General features: G+C 34.4%; 1 pseudogene; it reads right to left on the reverse strand.

Moving 5' to 3' along the window:
* Positions 1–2,967: 2,967 nt before the first annotated feature.
* LOC119350353 lies at positions 2,968–4,071 on the reverse strand (annotated as a pseudogene).
* Positions 4,072–17,666: the final 13,595 nt, after the last annotated feature.

Raw genomic sequence — 17,666 nt, forward strand, 5'->3', positions numbered from 1 at the left:
TCAGACCTACGGGTCCATAGTTATTAGCTAGATGGCTTCTTCTCTCTTTTTGGATCTCAATACAATGTTCTCCCCCTCTCTTGTGGAGATCTATTCGATGTAATCTTATTTTTGCGGTGTGTTTGTTGAGACCGATGAATTGTGGGTTTATGATCAAGTCTACCTATGAACAATATTTGAATCTTCTCTGAATTCTTTTATGTATGATTGGTTATCTTTGCAAGTCTCTTCGAATTATCAGTTTGGTTTGGCCTACTAGATTGATCTTTCTTGCAATGGGAGAAGTGCTTAGCTTTGGGTTCAATCTTGCAGTGTCCTTTCCCAGTGATAGTAGGGACAGCAAGGCACGTATTGTATTGTTGCCATCGAGTATAACAAGATGGGGTTTTCATCATATTGCATGAGTTTATCCCTCTACATCATGTCATCTTGCTTAAGGCGTTACTCTGTTTTCATTAACTTAGTACTCTAGATGCATGCTGGATAGCGGTCGATGAGTGGAGTAATAGTAGTAGATGCAAGCAGGAGTCGGTCTACTTGTCTCGGACGTGATGCCTATATACATGATCATACCTAGATATTCTCATAACTATGCTCAATTCTGTCAATTGCTCAACAGTAATTTGTTCACCCACCGTAGAATACTTATGCTCTCGAGAGAAGCCACTAGTGAAACCTATGGCCCCCGGGTCTATCTTCATCATATTAATCTCCCAATAATTAGTTATTTCCTTTGCTTTTACTTTGCTTTTATTTTACTTTGCATCTTTATCACAAAAATACCAAAAATATTATCTTATCATATCTATCAGATCTCACTCTCGTAAGTGGCCGTGTAGGGATTGACAACCCCTTATTGCGTTGGTTGCGAGGATTTATTTGTTTTGTGCAGGTACGAGGGACTGGCGCGTAGCCTCCTACTGGATTGATACCTTGGTTCTCAAAAACTGAGGGAAATACTTACGCTACTTTGCTGCATCATCCCTTCCTCTTCAGGGAAAACCAACGCAGTGCTCAAGAGGTAGCATTATCCATTCGGCTGCTAAGAATAATAAGCCAGGTTTTGTGTTTAAGCTGGACTATGAGAAAGCTTATGACAAAATCAATAGAGAGTTCTTAATTGAGGTCATGCACAATAGGGGATTTAACCCTAAGTGGATGAATAAGATTAAGTCTCTGCTGAATAAAGGATCTGTTGGAGTCAGGATAAATGACACCAACAATGATTATTTCCTCGTTGGTAAAGGTGTTAGGCAGGGTGATCCAGCCTCCCGTTTGTTGTTTAATATAGTTGCAGATGTATTTACTAGAATACTAGTAAAGGCAGCTGACAATAACTACATTTCTGGTATTTTTGCTCCTAATACACCTGGTGGAGTGATCAGTATGCAATATGCAGATGACACTCTGTTATTCCTGGATAATAACCTAGAGAATGCTAAACATCTCAAGTGGTTATTGTTGTGCTTTGAGCAGATGTCAGGGATGAGAATAAATTTTCATAAGTGTGATTTGGTCCCTATTAACATAGACCATGATGATGCTGTCAAATTTGCTCAGTGTTTTGGCTGTAAATTGGGGGGTGGGGGGATTCCCTATTAAATATTTTAGGATCCCCCCTTCACTACTCTAAGATTAGAAGAGAGGACCGGCAGCCTGTTATTGATAAGATTATTAAAAGAGGAGCTGGATGGAGAGGGAGATTACTATATTATGGTAAGAGGCTGATTTTAGCACAAGCCTGTCTAGCCAGTATCCCCTCTTACTTAATGGGAACTATTAAATTCCCTAAATGGGTGTTGAAAATGATTAACTCCCAACTTTCCCATTGCTTTTGGGATACCTATGAGGGGCACCACAAATATCATTTAGCTGCTTGGGGGAGTGTTACTATTAGGAAAGAGTATGGAGGTTTGGGCATAACCAATCTTGCTGATTTTAATATTTGTATGCTTGCTTCCTGGGTCAAGAGATATGCCTTTGGGGAGGGCAAGATTTGGAAACAGATTATTGATAGTAAATATGATACCCGCAACCCTAATATTTTTTGTTGTAACATAGATGGGGCTTCCCCTTTCTGGAAGAACGTTATGTGGGCTGCTAGAGCAGCTAACATTGGGTACTCCTGGAAAGTGGGCAATGGTGAATCTATTCGATTCTGGGAAGATAAATGGTGTGGTCAAAGTAGCGTGGCCACCATCTTTACAATATTGCTACAGAACATAATGTGACTGTTGCAGAAGTGTGGGATGGAACGAATCTAAAGATTAATTTCAGAAGATGTTTTTCCCACGACATGATGCAGTCCTGCAATGATCTGTTCAATTACATTAGAAATGTCCGTTTGCTGAGTGTTGCTGATAGATTGGTTTGGAACTATGAGACCAATGGCATTTACTCAGTTAGTTCTTTCTATAAAATAGTCAATTTTAGAGGGGTTATCCCTGGCAAAGGGCCTAAACTGTGGGAAGTTAAAATCCCGCCTAGGATTCAAATTTTTGTTTGGCTTGCTCTGAATAATAAGCTGCTCACTAGAGATAATCTTAGTAAGAGGCAGCAAGTGGATGATCTGACTTGTTTGTTCTGTACAGAACATGAAACGGGTGGTCACCTTTTTTTTGATTGTGTGGTTGCGAAGGAGATTTGGAGAGATATTAATGATATAGCAGACACAACTAATATTGCTAATTTTGCCTCCATGTTAGAGTGGTGGCACAACAACCCAAATACCTCTCTTAAGATTTACCAGGCTGCAGCTATGTGGGCCTTATGGAAACTTCGCAATGACATGTATTTTGGCCGCGCTATGTGGTCTAATATGCAGGGTGTGTGGGGGAGAATGGTGGCTATACTGTCTACCTGGGAGATTCTATACACAGGGCCTGTCAAAGACAGAGTACGTCTACTGATGTCAAGACTGGAGCAGAAGATGAGAGAGCCTCCCCTGCTCATGTGTCCGGATCCTGGCTACGACGGAATTGCTGCGGTGGGAGGATCGCTGCGCCTGAACGCGGTGGATTCCCCCTTCCACCCCTGGAAACCTACTCTGCAGGGCCGATGAGCCTGATGGATAAGAAGTAACTTCTGTAATATGCTGCCGCAGGGCGTTCTATCAGGCAGTCCGTGTGCAAAAACTCCTGGTTTATCTCTCTCAATTTGCTCTGTAGAGTAGAGTTTGTGTTTAGCTGGTAGCCGTGTAGTGCTGCCTTTCCTGAGACTTGTGGATGTTTTGTAAGAACTGGTTGGTCTGGTTTCATTGATCAATGCAATGGAGCCGGGGCTCTTCGAGCCCTTTTCCTCTAAAAAAAAATCCTCAACCCTAGATTTCTTCATCATCCGTGGTTTGCCTCTTCCGCTGAGCGCACCGCACTCCTCATCCAGGGCAAAGAACGTATCTCCACTGTCTGGGGATGCCACGGCAGGGCCCTTCCAGCCAGCGAGCATGTCGGGCAGCATGTCCTCCCACCGGCTGGCCATGAGGTCGAACACGGCACCGTCCCGCTGCCGCATAGGTTGACCATGCAGACCTTCCCGCCCGAGCAGAGGACCTCCGCGGTGTCCCAGTTGAACCGCCCGTCCCGCATCGGCGGGAGCGCCTCCCTCGACGCGTACGGTGCGACCTGCAACGGGGTCCACTATCGCTCCAGAGCGCGCGCCTGCGAGCTCGTAGCCAGCGCCCACACATCCCGCGATGAAGACATGATCATTTGCAAGACCTGCGGGCCGACCAGCCAACGCAGCACGGGTGCGGCGGCCGTGTCAAACATGAGCGGCTGGCATAGCGCCGGGTGGAGCGGCTCCATGGACTAGGCGGCGAGGGCGAGCCCCACGGCAACCACGGACTGGAGCGGCAGTCGGCGGGAGAGGAATAACGGGTGGCGGAGCGCCGGGGCCGCCGGCGACGAGCATCATCGACGTCGGCAGCTCGGTCCATCGTGCAGCGATCGGGTCACATGCTACGAAGGACGCGTCATAGTCGTCGGCGCCCTCGAGCAGTGCGTAGAGCGAGAGGAACGACATAAGCGATGTTACGTACAGGAGGCGGCGCTACGGGCAGCAAACGACGTGCATCAGGAACAGGCGAGCTTTCCTCTGTGTGCACACCCAAATCCATGCCACGTCACACGATCTTGGCTCAAAACCTTCTAGAATCAAAGCAAAACCACTTAAGGGAAAGATTTACCCGGTATTAACGATTTGAGGGTTGAAATTGTACCAGATTTGAGTTCAGGGGGGTATTTGTCCCTCGGGTCATATTTGAGGGTGAAAACTGGACTTCTTTCTTCTTCCTTCTCTGTAATACCCGTTTGACGGCAAACCATAGTTTAAAAAGCCGAATCAGCAACCGAACCGGTGAGGCTGTCGGTTCAGGTTTTTATTGGTCGGACCACCGGTTCATCAATTCATTTCCGACAAAAAACAGGTATTCAAGGTAATTTATTATAATTTTAACCTCACATCAAATGAATACACATAATATTGGATGTAAACCATTAATAAATCACAGAATGTTATTAGCCTAGTTGGTTATTGGACCTTTAACATCCTTTGCCTCAAGGTTAGGTGTTTAGTTTCTCGTTTATGCACATGAACAGTATGAAATAGAAGCTATTAGATTTGCGTCACATGAAGGAGTGAAGATTTTCTGTATAACGCGTGCTGAGAGAAAAACTAAATTATACCAGGGGGGTTCTGGAAAAAATTATACTAGGTGTCCCACTTAGTTCTATATATATGTCATCCACATGGACGGTCCACATCGGGATGAGCACTTGGCACCAAAGAGAGCAGCGTCGCCTAGTTGGCTCCTGAGGGGCACCCAACAGTTAGAATTGGGCCTTGTTTTAAACCAAAAACTCTGTTTTCATATTCCGTGGTTTTCAAGAATTCGGTTAGTGAGACGTGAAAACCGAAATTTGCACCTGAAATAGTGAAATCGTAAATATGGTTAACCGAATTCCGGTCATATTTCCAGTTTAAAATGGAAACTATGCATGAAACGAATGTGCATACTTTCGGTTCCCTATTTGGTCACTTTGAGCAGGACAAGAAATTAAAGTATATGCATCATGCGACAGTCTTCCTTGATGTGCTGGACTCCAACACTACAGTGCGAGTGCGTTGTAGTGGTTTCACTGTTGACTAGGATATGCGGTGGCACTGGCAACTAGGGTGGGTGGCGGCGACAAAGATTAAGGACATGTTATGGCAACGGTGCTAGCCAGGTCCTATGGTGGCGGCGGCCCTAGCAAGCATGTGTGTTATAGAGGCAAGCTAGCGAGGTCACGCTTGGCCGGCAAATGTTATATCTCGCTTATTGCAGGATACATCACCGCCTCGCCTATGAGCGCTCCAACATGGACCGACCCAATAACTGACATATTTACTTTCTCTCAAAAAAAAAACTGACATATTTACTGGTTTGGCTTTTCTGGCTTTTTCTTAGGCATTTCCTAAACGGCGCCCGTTGCGCCCGTTTCTTCGATTTCCACAAAGCGGCGCACACCCCCCGCGGTCTACTGGGCTTGGCCCGTTTTCTTCTGGCAGTCGATCCTTCTACGCCTTGACTTCTTCTTCTTTCCTTCCGTGTCTCTCCCCCTCTTATCCCCTTCCACATCTTGTCTCCCCCGCGTTTACTATTTCTAGGGTTTTCGTCTAGCAATCAATCCGTCCCCTGTCTCGCGCTGGTTTCACGCGCGAAATCGCGATGGCTTCCGCTGGTTCGTGCTCTTTTCCTCCCTTCCCCCATTCTTTTAATAGTGATCGTGGATCCGCTCACTAGGGTTTATTTAAAATTAGTGCTCGTCATTTTTTAGCAGTGATCCGTGCTTGTAATAATTTTTTAGGGTGTGAGTCCTACAACAAATTGAAAGGATTATCAGTTATAAAATGTAAATATGTTAAGCACTTTTTGATCTGGGAGGTCAAAGGCTCAAAGGAAAGCTACTAATGCTCGCTGGATTTTTGTTGACTTTGTGATATGATAGGGGTTCAGGAGTTCTATTTTGCATGCTCATTGATGTGCATTTTTTACCCTGTCAAGTCCAAGTTCTTTGTGTATGCCCCATTTTTTTTTTCTGATAATGAAGAGATCATCAATGTGGATAACAACTACAGAAAACTAGTTCATACATGAACATTCTTTCACGCACTTAATGCTCACTTTATTTTATTTTATTTTTTGCTTTGCAGAAGAAGAAGGGATTGGACATGGCAAAGTGAAAGAACAACTTGATTCACAACCAGTCGAGCAAGGTGGTCAGGAACAGCATCAAGAAGTCCAAACGCTAGTACAAGGTGCTCAAGCTGACCCGTTTACGCAGCTTCTTTTTTTATATAATAAAAAACATGCCTATGGGAATGATATGTACTAATTATTCCAATGGAGGTTTTCTGCTCTAGTTGTTTTTTTTTTGTTTCGCCTGTTTTTTAGTATTCTAGTGTTTCTTGTCAATTTTACTTCCTTCAACCTTAAACATGCCATACATAGTTCCTCCTCTTTTTGGTACAGTCATGTTCATACATAATCGTTTCTTAAACTGTTACTTTTCTGAGCGTTTTATTTTCCTTTTTGAATTGATATCTTTTTGGCACATGATTTTGTCTAGTTAGTGTTAAATGTTGCTAACTAGGTTTTCTGTTTTTTATTTTTGCAGCTGAACAAGGTGTCATAGTCGCGCACGTTGAACAACCGGAAAGCGATGAAACATTCCAAGCTCCACCACGAGGTCTTCAGAATGGTCAAGGCGGTATGTTCATCCTGGTTCACTCATAGCTTTTAGAGTTAGGTTCTTAGTCTCTTGAATGATCTTATTTTTTCAAGGCTTAATTTGTATCCAGTGCCAAAGTACTTCCAAAAAGGTGTTGATTTCTTTTGGTTTGTACTATATTGAGGCAGAATCTCGTTGTACTGAAATTTATTTTTTATAATCATCAGCAGCAAAAGCTTGATCAATTAAAAGTGCAAAACACAAGAATTATGTTTAAACCAAACTTTTTCTCTTTTTGATCAGTATCCAGTGCCGTAGTTTTAGGAGTTTTTTTATGCGTTTCATACTATTTTCTGCACTAAATCTTCTTGTCTTCACTGTCTGAATAGTTATTCATTTTTAATTTATGCAGCAAGAGTTTATCCTAGGAAGTTGTGCAATCCCACCTATAAATCTAGGTTGTCAACAATGCGCTTTAGCAAGACAGTGAAAAAGTTCAGTGAGATTCAATTAGGGCACATCAGCAAATACAAAATGGATGCCCTGCTTCACATGCCATATCACCTAAACATCCCAATGAATCTCCTTGAGTGGTTAGATCAGCACATTTTTGGTGTTACAGAGCCTTGTTTCAAGCACAAGAACAAAGTCATCAAGATCACTAAAGACATGGTAGACAAGATTTTTGATTTCCCTGGCGGTACTGTTCCTTTTGTCTTCAGCAGCAATGATCCTCAAGTGAAAGCAGAAGTTGCTCAGTTAAGAAGCAAGTATATTGATTATCAGAACAAGATGCCTATCAACAAGATTGAGGAAGTGATGCTAACTGACGAGAGTGAAGATGGTTTCATCAGGAGCTTCGTTTTCTATTTCATATCATCTATACTTTGCCCAGCGTCATACTATTTTGGCAACACCAAATTCCTCTTCTCTCTGAGAGATGTGTCTGTAATCCCTTCACTGGACTTTGGCCAATTAGCATTGGATTTTATGGTTGAAGAATCAGAGCGTCATTTCGAAATGATAATGAACAGACCAACACTTGAGGAAATGAACAAGCCTTCCCACATTGGCGGATGCCTTCCTATTTGGGGGGTAATCCTTTTCCCTTCATTTTTCTTGCTTGTTCTGCTTCTTTTACATATTTTTACTTCTGTAATTATTTTGCTTTCGTCATAGTTATTGTTCACAATTCCAAACTGACCTGCTTCTTCTTTTCATTTTTTTTAATAACAGATCATTTATCTGGATTTCGTTGACTTTGATGTCATCGAGAATCACCAGTCAACTGTTGATTATTCTCTACCCCGGATCAACCACATTAAGAATGCAGATTTCCAATACCTAGCTTTGGTTGATAGGAATTATGAGTCTAGGAAAGCGTTTGGAGTACTACCAGTAAGTATCTTTTATTCTTCTTTTTTGGCTTTTTTTCTTGATTATGTATTCAACCTTCCTTTCTTGTTTCCGACTAACTTTTAAAATGTTTTTATTCTAAAATTTTTTGTAGATAAGACACATATCTCAAACACCGTATGCAAATGCAGTTCCTATTGGCAACATTGCTGATACTCAACAAGAGGTTTCTTTCTTTTTTTCTTTCTTATTTACTTATTTATGATGCATTCTTTCTCACATAGTTATACTAAACAACATAGATTTTTTGCATTCCAAAAACGCAAGTCATTTTTCACAGCAATGCCCACGAAACAATCAATGAAAACAACCCAATTAACTTGACCACTCCAGATATCAAGTCAGCAGGAACAAGTTTCACTCCAAAACATGAGATCGAATGTAAAGTGAAGCCAGAGCTGCATTCGAAATCAGAGGTATTTTTTAATCTTTTTTTGCCTGTATTGTTTTTTTCTGACTAATTAGTTTACATTATAATGAACGTACAATTTCCATTTTTTGATGAATTTTTTTGCATCAAAAGGAAACCTCATGTTTAGTTATTTGAAATGCTTTTCCATTTTATTTCCAATGTAAATGCTTTTATTTGCACAAGATAGTCTTTTTATGTTTTATTATCTTTTTTTCGTGAGCAGACCCCTGATGTACTTCTCACCAAGCAAGGACCCGTTGCACCCAAAGCTGAGAACAATGTGAAGGTTGAGGTAACCACCCAGTTTAATTTTTTTTCTGCTTTCCTGATACAAGGAGATATTTTACTTTCTGGACATACTATCCATGAAACCTCAAGCATTCCTTTTTGATCAGGCATATCTTTTTCTATACTACATTTTTGTTGTACTGAGACATTCTTAACCTCACCAGGAAGAGTTGGACCCAATAACTGAAATAAACCAAAGGAGTCTTGTTCTCATCAGTTCTAGCTTATCAAATGAAAGATTGAAGCATTACAGTAGCACCCCAATCATAATTGATGACTCTCCTTTCACCCCTTGTGCACCTACCAGTGAAGAGAGACCATTTGGTGAGGCTAATTCTAACACAGGAATATACATAGACATGGGCTTTGCTCTTCAATTAGGTTTTAGCTTTTTGCCTTTTTTTCACTTTGTCTTGCTTGCAATTATCTAAGTTTGCCTTTTTCTCATTTATCTAGCCCATTTTTTCAAAATGATGATTGGCCTAACATTTTTTCCCTGTTCACATGTCACACACAGGTTCATCTAGGGCCAATGATGCACAAGCTGGATCAAGCACAGGTCCAAATACCATTGAGAAGAAGAATAGGAAAAAGAGAGCAGCTAAAGTGCAATCTCCTGATGAACCAAAGAGGCTGAAAATCCCTAGAGAGGTGGATTTGTTTTTCACCAAATTTCTGAGGAAGCCAATCTTCAAAGAATAGTAAATTATTCTTTTTCACCCTTAAGTGCATTCTTTTTTTTTTGGGATGACCCACACACAACCCCTAAGTGCTAAACTTTTTTTCACGGCTCAAATCTGTGTGCAGCACCCTTTTTGTCAACATTGAGGGATTTCCCATTAGTTATGACAACTTCTTCGCTTCATTCAAGTCAAGGGGTGAGATTGGAGATGAAGTCATGGATTCACTCATTCAAACATTCAACTTATTAAAAAATCCAGTTTCACTTCGCGCTTCACTGTGAGTTTTATCTGTCTCCTTTTTATCGAATAAATTTAGCATTCTTTTCTACTCACGAAACCTCACTGTTAACTAGTTTTCCGTTCTTTCTTTTTTTCCCCAGAATAAACTGTTAGTTAGCCCTGAAGTTTTTGACCCAGTAAGCTGCAAAACAGAGTTTGACAGAGTAAATTCAGAAGAAAGTCTATGGAAAAAGGATTTGGTACTATGGAAACTCTCATCTGACTTGTACAATAGTTTTTTTTCTAGTTTGTTTGTGCTAATTTTTTTCTCTCCTTCATGTTTTTTATCACAGTTGTTGTTCCCCACTATCAAGTCAAACCACTGGGTAATTGTTTGTATGAACTCTCTATTTGAGAGGACTCACTTCTTTGACCCATGTGGTACAATCCAGGAAAATGCTCAACAACAAATTGTGCACAACTTGGTAAGCTCTTCCTGTATCAACTTTTGTCTTTAAATTCAAAGCATCAGGACACACTATTTTTTTAAACCGGTGTACTTAATTTATGCAATAGGTTTCCAACTACAACTTGCTTTGCAAACTCAGTAATAAGCCTTTCAAGAATGTCTTCAACTTCAAGCTTCAAGCTGTGGGGCACTATCCAACAACTGTCTGATGTAAGTTGTTATGTTGTTCATTTTTATCTTCATTTTTTTCTGATTTCTTTCAAACATTCTGTCCTGCTGAGGCTCAATATGAAAGCCTCTATTCATTTGTTGTTTCTTTTTTCAACAGGCATGACTCAGGTCACTACCTCCCCCTTTACATGGACAACTTTGAAGGCAAAGTCATGAAAAGCTTCAGCACGATATTTTTTTGTTTGTCCCAACTGTCTGATGTATATTTTTACAAAAATTTAGCGTACTGAAAACGAACTAGGAAATCTTTTTTTATTTTTGCAGCACCTTTTAATTGAAAAATACACAGAATGAATCTATGCACGTTTATTTAATTTTAATTTATAAACATTTTTTAAGCTGACAAGAAGTACTTGTTATGTTAAATCTATATAATTATTGAACATTTTTTGATCCCCTTCTTACAATGCAAGAAGGAGAATGTACTTTTATTTTTCAGTACATACACCTATTCATTTTATGTCTTTTTAATACAGTTTTTCCCGTGCATTTTAACTTCAAGACCACCCTTTTTTGTCTACACAGGAGAATGTACCCAAGCAAAGAATGATATCAGCCTACCGTCTCTTCAAAAGCACGCTCAACATGATAAAGGAGGAGGATCTGCCAACCTCCTAGTGAACATCTTTTCTTTAGATTGAAGAGCTTTTTTTTAGAAGGGAGACATGAACTATAGTTTTGTAGAGGAGTGTGATTTTATCTAAGACGTGATACATATGAAAACCAATTATGTGTAATGGTTCTCCTAGGAGATTTTTGCTTCTAAGAACATGTGCCATGTGGTACTTTTTGTCCTTTTTAAAATGATACCCCCCTTGCATGTGGGTGTATAAAGTTCAAAATACTTAATTCAGCGTGTATGTACTGAATTGCAGTGAACTTTTTTTAGTTCACCACAATTGCAGTGAACTTTTTTTAGTTCACCACAATTTATTTTTATTTCACCACATTTTATTTCATTTTACAACAAAATTTTAGTTCACTACAATCAGAAAATAATTTTTAGTTCATTTTTACAACAAACTTTTACATTTTACAATCAACAAGATTTTTAGTTCAAATATAGCTCACTTATTTTTTCTTTTTAGTGAATTACATTTTTTATCATTCAAAATCCACATCAATGTAATTCAAAATCTTCTCCACTAGTTCCTTTTTTAAATCATCTTAATTAAAGTATAATTCACTAAATTCAAATTAGTTCACTAGTTTCAAAATTTTAGTTAACGAATATCCTCAAAAAATAGCACACTTTGAATTCATTTTTTTAGTTCACCGAATTCAAACTTTTTTGAGTTCATCATATTTTTTAAATCTAGTTCACTAGTTCCTTTTTTTATTTTCTTTCATCTAAATTCAAATACAGTTCATTTAATTCAATTTTAATTCACTAGTTTGAAAATTTTAGTTCACTAAAATCATTTTTTAGTGAACTAAATTAAACTTTTTTCAATTAAACATAATTTTAGTTCACTGCAATTTAAATCTAGCTCACACGATCCGATTTTTTTGAAAAAATCATCTAAATTCAAATATAGTTTACTAAATTCAAATTTAGTTCACTAGTTTGAAAATTTTAGTTCACTAAAATCCAAAAATAACTTACCTCGCTTTGGATTCACTTTTTTAGTTCACTGAATTTCAAACTTTTTTTACTTCAACATAATTTTAGTTGACTAGAATAGTAAAAATTACTTCACCTTGATTAAATTTTTTAGTGCACTCCCCTAGTTAACTTTTCATTTTCAAAAAACATTTCCATTTAGTTCACTAGTTTGAATATTTTAGTTCACTAAAATCCAAAATTTTTACTTCACTTCGGATTCATTTTTTTAGTTCATTGAATTTCAAACTTTTTTTACTTCAACATAATTTTAGGTCACTAGAATAGAAAAAAATACTTCACCTTCATTTTATTTTTTAGTGCACTCCCCTAGTTAACTTTTCATTTTCAAAAATCATTTTCATTTAGATTAAAATCTAGCTTTTAGTTCACAGTTTTTCAAATTTTAGTTCACTACAATCTGAATTTTTTAGTTCACTTGGATTCAATTTAAATTTAGTTCACCAATTTTCATTTTTTTTGTTCACTACAATCAAAATGATTTTTCAGTGCACTTTGATTCAAATATAGCTCACTATTTTTTATTTAGTGAAATACATTTTATTATTGTTCAAATCCCAACGAAATGTAATTCAAAATCTAGTTCACTAGTTCCGTTAAAAAATCATCTGATTTCAAATATAGTTCACTTATTTCAAATTTAGTTCACTTGTTTCAAATTTTTAGTTAACTAAAAATTGAAAAAATAGTTCACTTCGGATTAATTTTTTTTAGTTCACTGAATTCAAACTTTTTTTAGTTCATCATAATTTTTAGTTCACTACAATCCAAATTTTTCTAAGTTCACTTGGATTCGATTCAAATTTAGTTCAATAGTTTTCAAATTTTAGATCACTACAATCAAAAAGATTTTTTTAGTTCACTTTGATTCAAATCTAGTTGACTAGTTCCTTTTTAAAAAAATCACATGATTTCAAATATAAATGACTTATTTCAAATTTAGTTCACTAGTTTCAAAATTTTAGTTAACTAAAAATCAATATAAAATTAGTTCACTTTGGATTCATTTTTTTAGTTCACTGAATTCAAACTTTTTTTAGTTCATCATAATTTTTAGTTCACTACAAACCAAATTTTTTAAGTTCACTTGGATTCGACTCAAATTTAGTTCAATAGTTTTCAAATTTAGTTCACTACAATCAAAAAGATTTTTAGTTCACTTTTGATTCAAATCTAGTTGACTAGTTCCTTTTTAAAAAAATCATCTAATTTCAAATATAAATGACTTAATGCAAATTTAGTTCACCAGTTTCAAAATTTTAGTTAACTAAAAATCCAAAAAAATTAGTTCACTTTGGATTCATTTTGTTTAGTTCACTGAATTCAAACTTTTTTTAGTTCATCATAATTTTTAGTTCACTACAATCCAAGTTTTTTAGTTCACTTGGATTCGATTCAAATTTAGTTCAATAGCTTTCACATATAGCTCACTATTTTTTCATTTTGTTTGTTGATATACATTTTATTATTGTTCAAATCCCAACTAAATGTAATTCAAAATATAGTTCACTAGTTCCGTTTAAAAAAATCATCTGATTTCAAATACAGTTCACTTATTTCAAATTTAGTTCACTTGTTTCAAATTTTTAGTTAACTAAAAATCGAAAAAAATAGTTCACTTCAGATTAATTTTTTTAGTTCACTGAATTTAAACTTCTTTTAGTTCATCATAATTTTTAGTTCACTACAATCCAAATTTTTTAGGTCACTTGGATTCGATTCAAATTTAGTTCAATAGTTTTCAAATTTTAGTTCAGAACAATCAAAATGATTTTTTAGTTCACTTTCATTCAAATATAGCTCACTATTTTTTTTGTTTTATTTAGTGAAATACATTTTATTATTGTTCAAATCCCAATTAAATGTAATTCAAAATCTAGTTCACTAGTTCCGTTTAAAAAAATCATCTGATTTCAAATACAGTTCACTTATTTCAAATTTAGTTCACTTGTTTCAAATTTTTAGTTAACTTAAAATCGAAAAAAATAGTTCACTTCGGATTAATTTTTTTAGTTCACTTAATTCAAACTTTTTTTAGTTCATCATAATTTTTAGTTCACTACAATCCAAAATTTTCTAAGTTCACTTGGATTCGATTCAAATTTAGTTCAATAGTTTTCAAATTTTAGATCACTACAATCAAAAACATTTTTTTAGTTCACTTTGATTCAAATCTAGTTGACTAGTTCCTTTTTAAAAAAATCACATGATTTCAAATATAAATGACTTATTTCAAATTTAATTCACTAGTTTCAAAATATTATTTAACTAAAATTCAAAAAAATCAGTTCACTTCGGATTCATTTTGTTTAGTTCACTGAATTCAAACTTCTTTTAGTTCATCATAATTTTTAGTTCACTACAATCCAATTTTTTTTAAGTTCACTTGGATTCAACTCAAATTTAGTTCAATAGTTTACAAATTTTAGTTCACAACAATCAAAAAGATTTTTTAGTTAACTTTTGATTCAAATCTAGTTGACTAGTTCCTTTTAAAAAAATCATTTGATTTCGAATATAGATGACTTAATGCAAATTTAGTTCACCAGTTTCAAAATTTTAGTTAACTAAAAATACAAAAAAATTAGTTCACTTCGGATTCATTTTGTTTAGTTCATTGAATTCAAACTTTTTTTAGTTCATCATAATTTTTAATTCACTACAATCCAAATTTTTTAGTTCACTTGGATTCGATTCAAATTTAGTTCAATAGTTTTCAAATTTTAGTTCACAACAATCAAAATGATTTTTTAGTTCACTTTCATTCAAATATAGCTCACTATTTATTTGTTTTATTTAGTGAAATACATTTTATTATTGTTCAAATCCTAACTAAATGTAATTCAAAATCTAGTTCACTAGTTCCGTTTAAAAAAATCATCTGATTTCAAATACAGTTCACTTATTTCGAATTTAGTTCACTTGTTTCAAATTTTTAGTTAACTAAAAATCGAAAAAAATAGTTCACTTCGGAATAATTTTTTTTAGTTCACTTAATTCAAACTTTTTTTAGTTCATCATAATTTTTAGTTCACTACAATCCAAATTTTTCTAAGTTCACTTGGATTTGATTCATATTTAGTTCAATAGTTTTCAAATTTTAGATCACTACAATCAAAAACATTTTTTTAGTTGACTTTGATTCAAATCTAGTTGACTAGTTCCTTGTTAAAAAAATCACATGATTTCAAATATAAATGACTTATTTCAAATTTAATTCACTAGTTTCAAAATATTATTTAACTAAAAATCAAAAAAATCAGTTCACTTCGGATTCATTTTGTTTAGTTCACTGAATTCAAACTTCTTTTAGTTCATCATAATTTTTAGTTCACTACAATCCAATTTTTTTTAAGTTCACTTGGATTCAACTCAAATTTAGTTCAATAGTTTACAAATTTTAGTTCACAACAATCAAAAAGATTTTTTAGTTAACTTTTGATTCAAATCTAGTTGACTAGTTCCTTTTAAAAAAATCATTTGATTTCGAATATAGATGACTTAATGCAAATTTAGTTCACCAGTTTCAAAATTTTAGTTAACTAAAAATACAAAAAAATTAGTTCACTTCGGATTCGTTTTTTTTAGTTCATTGAATTCAAACTTTTTTTAGTTCATCATAATTTTTAGTTCACTACAATCCAAATTTTTTAGTTCACTTGGATTCGATTCAAATTTAGTTCAATAGTTTTCAAATTTTAGTTCACAACAATCAAAATGATTTTTTAGTTCACTTTCATTCAAATATAGCTCACTATTTATTTGTTTTATTTAGTGAAATACATTTTATTATTGTTCAAATCCTAACTAAATGTAATTCAAAATCTAGTTCACTAGTTCCGTTTAAAAAAATCATCTGATTTCAAATACAGTTCACTTATTTCGAATTTAGTTCACTTGTTTCAAATTTTTAGTTAACTAAAAATCGAAAAAAAGAGTTCACTTCGGAATAATTTTTTTTAGTTCACTTAATTCAAACTTTTTTTAGTTCATCATAATTTTTAGTTCACTACAATCCAAATTTTTCTAAGTTCACTTGGATTTGATTCATATTTAGTTCAATAGTTTTCAAATTTTAGATCACTACAATCAAAAACATTTTTTTAGTTGACTTTGATTCAAATCTAGTTGACTAGTTCCTTTTTAAAAAAATCACATGATTTCAAATATAAATGACTTATTTCAAATTTAATTCACTAGTTTCAAAATACTATTTAACTAAAAATCAAAAAAATCAGTTCACTTCGGATTCATTTTGTTTAGTTCACTGAATTCAAACTTCTTTTAGTTCATCATAATTTTTAGTTCACTACAATCCAATTTTTTTAAGTTCACTTGGATTCAACTCAAATTTAGTTCAATAGTTTTCAAATTTTAGACCACTACAATCAAAAAGATTTTTTTTAGTTCACTTTGATTCAAATCTAGTTGACTAGTTCCTTTTTTTTAAAAATCACATGATTTCAAATATAAATGACTTATTTCAAATATAGTTCACTAGTTTCAAAATTTTAGTTAACTAAAAATCAAAACAAATTAGTTCACTTCGGATTCATTTTTTTAGTTCACTGAATTCAAACTTTTTTAGTTCATCATAATTTTTAGTTCACTACAAACCAAATTTTTAAGTTCACTTGGATTCGACTCAAATTTAGTTCAGTAGTTTTCAAATTTAGTTCACTACAATCAAAAAGATTTTTAGTTCACTTTTGATTCAAATCTAGTTGACTAGTTCCTTTTAAAAAAATCATTTGATTTCGAATATAAATGACTTAATGCAAATTTAGTTCACCAGTTTCAAAATTTTAGTTAACTAAAAATACAAAAAAAAATTAGTTCACTTCGGATTCATTTTGTTTAGTTCACTGAAATCAAACTTTTTTAGGTTCATCATAATTTTTAGTTCACTACAATCCAAATTTTTTAGTTCACTTGGATTCGATTCAAATTTAGTTCAATAGTTTTCAAATTTTAGTTCACAACAATCAAAATGATTTTTTAGTTCACTTTCATTCAAATATAGCTCACTATTTTTTCGTTTTATTTAGTGAAATACATTTTATTATTGTTCAAATCCCAACTAAATGTAATTCAAAATCTAGTTCACTAGTTCCATTTAAAAAAATCATCTGATTTCAAATACAGTTCTCTTATTTCAAATTTAGTTCACTTGTTTCAAACTTTTAGTTAACTAAAAATCGAAAAAAACAGTTCACTTCGGATTAAATTTTATTAGTTCACTGACTTCAAACTTTTTTTAGTTCATCATAATTTTTAGTTCACTACAATCCAAATTTTTCTAAGTTCACTTGGATTCGATTCAAATTTAGTTCAATTGTTTTCAAATTTTAGATCACTACAATCAAAAAGATTTTTTTAGTTCACGTTGATTCAAATCTAGTTGACTAGTTCCTTTTTTAAAAAATCACATGATTTCGAATATAAATGACTTATTTCAAATTTAATTCACTAGTTTCATAATATTATTTAACTAAAAATAAAAAAATCAGTTCACTTCGGATTCATTTTGTTTAGTTCACTAAATTCAAACTTCTTTTAGTTCATCATAATTTTTAGTTCACTACAATCCATTTTTTTAAGTTCACTTGGATTC

Source organism: Triticum dicoccoides, chromosome 1A (assembly GCF_002162155.2).
Source record: "Triticum dicoccoides isolate Atlit2015 ecotype Zavitan chromosome 1A, WEW_v2.0, whole genome shotgun sequence".
Classification (NCBI taxonomy): Eukaryota; Viridiplantae; Streptophyta; class Magnoliopsida; order Poales; family Poaceae; genus Triticum; species Triticum dicoccoides.